Source organism: Zalophus californianus, chromosome 17 (genome assembly GCF_009762305.2).
Source record: "Zalophus californianus isolate mZalCal1 chromosome 17, mZalCal1.pri.v2, whole genome shotgun sequence".
NCBI classification, from domain to species: Eukaryota; Metazoa; Chordata; class Mammalia; order Carnivora; family Otariidae; genus Zalophus; species Zalophus californianus.
The window spans coordinates 58,697,239-58,704,946 of NC_045611.1; positions in this window are offsets into that span (position 1 = coordinate 58,697,239).

The following is a 7,708-nucleotide window of genomic DNA, read 5'->3' on the forward strand; positions in this document are numbered from 1 at the left end:
AAGACACTCTCACGGGGTTTAGTCTCCAGTAGATGAGAAGTCGATCAGCACAGAGACAAGTAAGAGTAACTTCTAATGGTGGCCCCCGCCATGGAGAATGGAAGCAAGTGGATGTGATACTGTCTAGAGGGGCTACTTTTGCTAAGATGGTGGGAGGAGGGGTAGGGGTTTCTCCTGCGGACACTGGACCGTGGAGAAGAATCCAGGCAGAGCGAGAGACTGGAGGAAGCACTGAGGACAAAGTCTCCGAGGAAGGGAAGGGGTCTGCACGTCTAAAGGGCAGTGAGAAAGGCCAGTGTACATGGGAAGCCAAGTTCATCTGGAACGGAGCCGGCACTCTGTACATTTATTAGATACATGAGTTCAAAAACAAAAACAAAAACATTTTTTTGAAAGAAAGATCTTTTCCTTAAGACAGATACAAGGGCTGTAATAATTTTCCAGGGCTGCCATAACACGTCACCCGGATGGGAGGCTTAAACGGTTAGGAGATTTATTCTCTCCCCATCCTGGAGGCTGAAAGTCCCAGGTCGAGTGCCGTCAGGCTGGTTGCTGCCGAGGCCTCTGTCCGTAACACCTAGATGCCGTCCTCGCGCTGTGTCCTCACTCGGCCTTCCCTCTGCGTGGATCTGCGTCTGCATCTCCGCCGCTTGGAAGGACACACACCGACTCGATTAGGTCCCACTCGCGTGGCCTTGTTTTAACCTAATCACCTCTTTGAAAGTCCTGTCTCTTCTAACGCAGCCTCATCCTGAGGTGCTGGGGGTTAGGGCTGCAACACAGAATTCCGAGGGGACACCATTCAGCCATCACAAGGGCAGAGCTGACTCGCCTGGGACGGTCGTGGGCTGGCTCAGACCTCGAGTGGGCCCTGGCACCGCAGGCAGGGCCCCCAGCCCCGTGTGTGGGATGCGTGGGTGAGTGGGGAGAGCGTCTCTGCCACGGGCCCCGGGCCGGGGCGTGATTTCCGACCACTGGCAGAGAGCAGCACCGTGGCAGGCCTCGCCCTTCTGCAGCGCCCTGGTCCAAGGGGTGCTCCCTGGGGTCCCCACGGGGAGCGTGCACCCGGCAGAGGCCCGGCCCTGGCCGGACCGCGGCTCAGGCTGTGGCCACGGACAACCACGGCTGCGCGGGGAAGGAGGGCACTGCCGCGTGACCAGAGGGAGCCCCCAAGACCGGGCCATTCCAGAATCGGGGCTCGCATCCTCAGCCAGGCACATAGGTGACGCTTAGTAGACGCTGCTGAACGAGGACAGCTGCGCCTCTCTAGGCGTTTCCCACCCCGAGGGCGTCGTAGCCGAGACGCAGGCCCCGCCCGCTGGGAGCGCAGACGTGGGCAGGAGGGTTCGCTCGCGTCTTCTCAGTTCGTTGGCATTTATTGGCCACACTAGGACTTGAGATCTCAGGACGAAGCAGTTCCGACGTTGACTGGGCCCCGGCAGTGGTTTAGGACCACGTGGGTGGTTCTCCCAGCAGCCATGGGTGTGTCCGGGAGAATGGAGGGGAAGCTTCTGGAAGCGGAGCAGGGAGCGGCGTGATAGGCGGGCCAGCTCTGGACAGCTGCCACACACAGCAGGTAACACCGGGCAACCTCCCTGCTGCACACACAGCAGCAGCAGCAGCGCAAGGGGCGCCGGGGTGGCTCGGTCGTTGAGCATCTGCCTTTGGCTCAGGTCGTGATCCCGGAGTCCTGGGATCGAGCCCCGCGTCGGGCTCCCTGCTCGGCGGGAAGCCTGCTTCTCCCTCTCCCACTCCCCCTGCTTGTGTTCCCTCTCTCGCTGTGTCTCTCTGTCAAATAAATAAATAAAATCTAAAAATAAAAAAGAGTAACTGGGGCAGGAGGAAGCACGGGGAGGTGAGGAGATGGTTGTGGCTGGGGTGGTGGCGAGGGTTTCACACATGTACGCTTACCCCCAAACTCATCAAGTTGTGTATACGTGAAATATGTGCGGATTTTTACGTGTCCAGAAGAAGGGCGGGGAGAAGGTTTCAGCAGCATCCCCCCCCCCACCGGCCACCTGCTCCCACATGGCCACGCCCCTCGGAGCCTCCCGCCTCCCACGCCCACCACAAGGCCGAGCGCCCCATCTCACAGAAGAGGAAGAAGCCCCGAGTGGGGGATACTCAGATCATCCTGTGACGACACACTTTTATTATTACGTCGTGTCGGAAAGCTCTCGGAACTTGGAGCGTGCCCGTTCACTCCTGCTTCCCGAGGGGCCGCCCAAGCCCCCAGACCCCCTTCTTTCTCCTGCTCCTGCAGCCCTGCCCCCTGCGCAGCTCCCTGTGCAGCCAGAAGGATCGGGAACAGGTGTCTCTGAGGCACTGAGACCCTGGCCCTCCCCAGTGGCCCGGATTAGACTGTGTCTGGGTGCACGGCTCCACGTGGATGGACGTCCCCTGTGAACAAAGACCTGAGACTCGGCATGGTGGGGACAGCATCCAGGACCTTCCCACGCCCCCCCTCCGCCTCCCCTGCCCCCGCCCCCGCAAGACTCTGAGGAAACTGCAGAATGCAGCCCACCACAAGCTGGAGCTGGGTCCTGCCGCAGCACCGGCACTGGCTGGGAAACATTCACGGGTTTTTCCAGCTGGTTAAGCACATTCTTCAGGAAGCATTAAATCACATACACTTAAAGTGAAATAAATTACGTGAAAAACAAATGCGTCCTTTCCTAATTAGGTTACCGGGGTCCGTGTTCTTGAGGCCGCTTCCGTGGATGGACTCTGTGTGGTGGGGCCTCCACGTGCCGACGGGGGGTCCCTCTCGCTCCTCCTCACCTGGTCTGAGCGCAGAAGCGGTGATTCCTGGCTTACAGTAAGCACCCCGTTTTTCAAAGACAGGTGGCAGGCAGTCTGCCCACCCCTGCTCTAGATGGCGGGCCACCTTGACCACATTGCTCAGGCTCCCAGTCTTCACCCAGGTCCTCCCTGACGCCTGCACTCCAGCCACACTGGTCTCCTCGCTGGTCCCAAAGCAGGACGAGCGTCCAGCCTCAGGGCTTTTCAAGGTGCAGATTCCTCTGTCCGGACTGTTCTTGATTTTCCCATGCCTGCCTCCCTCCCTCCAGCCAGGTTCAAACATCACCACCTCCAAGAAGCCCTCCTTGACCACCCACTCTAAAATACTGCTCTCTACCTTTTGTCCATCCTAGCACTCACCACCACCTGCAATCTTGACTTTATGTTCAAAGTAAGACCCCCCACCACAACTAGAATACAGCTCTCTGGGTTGGTTCTTTGCTGTACCCACCACCCTTTGGGGCCTACCACAAAGTACGCTCTTGGCAAATATTGTTTGAGGAAATGGATGGGCGAATGAATCATGAGGGTATGGAGAGCTGCTTCTCCTAGTCACCTCTCTGCTCCAGGAGGGCAGACATGGCCTTTCTGCTCATCATTTTATTCTCCATTGTCCTATGCAGGAAGGGGATGGGGAGAGGGAGGGGGGGGGAGCTCTATCAATATTTCTGATCAGTCAATATTCTGGCAACATGAATCACTGGTGTTTAGAAGATGCTCAGGATTTCTACCACGACCCCAGAGGCTCCTGACGCCAATGTTCCCCTTCTGCTGGGATGCTGCAGATGGTGACGCATTTCGACACGCACGACATACGCACAGAGCCTCTGATGCGGACTATGGCACACAGCAGGCCTTCCCCACCCTCCTCCTCCTGAAGGATGCAGAGCTCGGCCTGTTGCCATGGAAACTCCAGCCTGAGTGGGAGGCCAGGGGCTGGGGAAGATGCAGGGAGGGCTGCAGAGGGTGGAACCTTCCAGGCTCTGCAGTGAGATGGTAGGTTCAGGCCTCCAACCTCATCCAGGACTCTCTCCTGCCAGGCAACCCCTTCAGACCTCTTCTCCCGTTGGCCGTCCTCACTCTTTACCCCGTGCCCCCCACCCTCTCCTTGAGCATAATAGTACCCACCCTGCATAAGCCACTGTCCACTCCACCAGCCCCCTCAAGTTTTTTTATTGTGGGAAAACACGCACAAAATTTACCCTAGTAGTCATTTTTTTTAAGCGTACAGCTCAGTGGTAGTAAATACATCCCTACTGTTGTGCAGCCATCACCACCATCCATCCACAGAACTCTTCATGGTGCAGAACTGAAACTCTGTCCTGGTCCCCAGCCCCAGGCCCCTGGCATCTGCCATTCTGCTTTCTGTCTCTGTGAATCCGACTCCTCTGGGGACCTCACAGCAGTGGGATCATAGTGTTTGTCCTGCCGTGACTGGCTTAGTTCACATCTCACACTGTCCTCAAGGTTCACTCACTCTGTAGCAGGTGTCAGAATGTCTTTCCCTTTAAGGCTGAGTAATATTCCCTGATGTACACACACACCCTCTAACACACGTTTTGTTTATTCATTCATCAGTGGTCACTTGGATTGCTTCCACTTTTTTTGCTATTGTGAATAATGCTGCTTTGAACATGGCTGAGCAAATACCATTTTGAGACCGTGCTTTCAGTGCTTTGAGGCATATACCCAGAAATTGGTGGAATTACTGGATCATAGGATAATTCTATCTTTAATTTTTTGAGGAACAGCCATCCTGTTTTCCACAATGGCTGTGCCCCGTAGCCCCCCAGTTTTAACCACAATAAACAACTTGACTGAGGTGGCTTTCCAGGTCTGACATTTACTGTGGGAGTATCCGTGGTACCTTTTAGGGAAACTTCACCGTGTGCACTGTTCCCATGGTTCCCAATGTTGAACCCATCTGAGAATCATAAAATTAGTGTATTGTGGTTAGTTTAATAAACAATACTGTAGCACTTACTCTGTACCATTCAGCCCTCTAAAGTCTTACTTCGTTAAAGCTCACTTGAGATGTGTTCAAATATTACCCAAGTTTACCTATCAGGACATGGGGGGACACAGGAGTCAGTGAGTTGTGGAGAGTCATACAACTAGTAATGACAGATCTCAGATTCCAACGACAGAGTCTGGACCCTTAACCTCAGGATATGCTCCTGCTTAGCAATGTCCAACGGCTGCCTACACTCTGTGCAACTGAGGCAGCAGCCTGTGTATCAGAGGATTTGTCTTGGGGAATCTTGACCTGGGGTTGGTGGGCTGGGCTTGTTGGTGGCCAGACCAGTTCTGAACTTGCACAGCTCGTACTGAGAATCGTCTGATGGGAACGTCCAGTCGACAGGTGGAGATGCATGTCTCTGGTGCTTGTGAGGGAGATCTAGACTGGAGATGGGATTTGGGGGGCACTAGAGACCACAGAGTTGTACAACTCCCAAGGATGCCATCCATGCAGATAACACTATGAGTGGGGGTCTCACTGAGGCTACCTGGAGAGAGTGGGCTGCGAGAAAGGAGCACTCAGACCCTTACCAAGTACTCAGAGTGACGGGAAGTGATAACACAAATATCACCCAACTCCACAGGTGTTTGCATGCAAAGATGAGGCTGTTGGCAATTATCCTTATTCATTCACCAGTGCCATATAGATGTATCTATGTCCCAAAGTCGTGATCTGCACAGATGAGTGGTGTAGACAGAAAAGAAGAGGCGAATTCTTGAATTCAGAACTGACCCTTGGAGAAGCATCCATCCAACCAACCATCATTCATCTAAATATCCATCCGTCCGTCACTCATCAATCCTTATTTTCACCCATCCATTTACCGTCCATCAATCTACCCAACCACCCATTTATGGACCCATCTAACCACCCTCCATCCATCCACCCAACAAAGAACTGGAAATACATCTAAGGAAAACAGTTGTGAACACCTCAATGATAAATTTAGTTATGTGTTAATTCACCAAATGTAAGGTAAAAAGCACAGCATGCCTCTTGCCAGCCCCGACGGCGACATCAGCTCTGTGGCCTGTCTTCCTTGCTCGCTCCTCATCAGACACTCTGGCCTCCTTGTTCTTCAGCCTGACAAACATGCTCCATCTTCAGGCATTTCCAGATGCTGTTCTCTCTGCATGCCCATCATGTAGAGAGAAGATGCACAAGGAGGGCGTCCGTCTTGGTTTCTACTCCATTTGTCACATTCAACTCCATGCTGACCCACACGGGACCTCAATAAATACTTGCAGAATGAACAGAATTGTGCAGCTGAAGGAAGGATGCTCTACCAGAGGTCAGAAACTGGGCCTTATTTCACACAACTCTGTTTTCCAGATTCTAGAACCAAGCAGGTAAAGCAGAAAGGGGCTCGGTTACTACCCGCAGATGCATAGATCCAAGCAATTATCTATAATCGTGCGCACACACATATGAACACTGAGTAAATGTGCGGTGAGAACACAAACTCTGGTATCACTGAGGCTTAGCGTGGACTTGCAGTTCCTGTCCAAGTGGGTGAGGCTCTGACAGCCACTTTTCCTCTCTGTCTCTGCATAGAAGTTGCCAGGGACGCATCCCCGCGTGCACGAGCTTTGCGGACGCACCGGTGATCTGAAGAGAGCCCAAAGGGAGCTCACCCCCGCCCCCGCCCGACTCCCCACCCACCCCTCTGCTTCACTGAGCTCAGCCAGCCGGACTCAGGCTGTTGCCATGGAAGCTGGGAGGCCAGGGGCTGGAGAAGGGGCACAGAGAGGCCGGCAAGGCCCAGAACCGGGTCCCAGCCTGGCGCGCAGTAGGCCCTCAGCACATGCTGAAAGCCAATGTCTTAGTCCCTAAAGTGCAGGGAGTCCATCCATCAGAGGGGAACCTGTTCTTCCTAGGCGTTTCTGGCAGGCATTTTTATCCCCAAGTCCTGGATCTTGGGATGGCTGATATCTTCTATGCAGCAAATTCTGTACGAGGATTGAAAGTAGGTCTGAGAGCAAGCCTGGCCTCAGGGCTGCCCACTGCAGCCCCACAGTGACCAGAGGGCTCTTCCCCCCTGGATGACAGAGGAGGGACCCAGGCCCAGGGGGTCGGGCACGTGCAGCTGAGCTCTGCAGGGCAGGAGGCAGTCGGTGAAGACCCCAGTGAGCCTGTGCCCGACAGAGGGAACAGCAGCTGCAAAGCAGAACAAGTCAGCCAAGGCCAGAGGCCTCTGGAGCAGAGGGTGGGAGGAAGGGGACGGCGGGCGGCTGAAAACCGGGGGGCCCAGGGCCTCCCAGGGGGTCCCTTGCTGGGGGTTTAATGCTCTGAGGTCACCGTCATGAGGGTCTTCATTTTATCTGTGAATGTTTGTTCTGCACGTGGAGTCCGACGGGGCGGGGGGCGCTGCTTGGAGAATCGCCTCCCCGGGACAGGTTCTGGGCCAGCGGCTCCCACCCCCTGACCCCCGACCCCCTGCTGCCCTGAGAGTGCAGGTCCTGTGGCTGCAGGAGTCAGCCCAGGCCGGGCGGCGTGAGACCCCGTGCGGGCCCTGCCAGGGCAGAGTGCGGGCGGGGGCAGTGATGGAGGAAACAGGAGAACGGTGCGATGGAGAACCTTGTGTTCGCTCTGCAGGGGAAAGGAGGCTCTGGGGGGAGGAAGGGACAGGGGGCAGGCAGAGCCCTCCGAGGCCGTGGCCTGCAGCCAGGCAGGAGGTGCTGGGACCAGGGGGGTGGCAGGGGGCAGGCTCCTTAGCAGAGGAAGAGGGAGGAAGCTAGTGGCTGCAAGGACCGTTCAAGAAGAGGCAGAAGCCAGAGGCCTTTCTCGCTGCCATCTCCTGCTGCCTGAAGAGAAGCAGATGTGCAGTTTGACCTTGGCCCCTGACCCCTGAGCCCTCGAGGCAGAGAGCCCCAGCCGGGGCTGGAG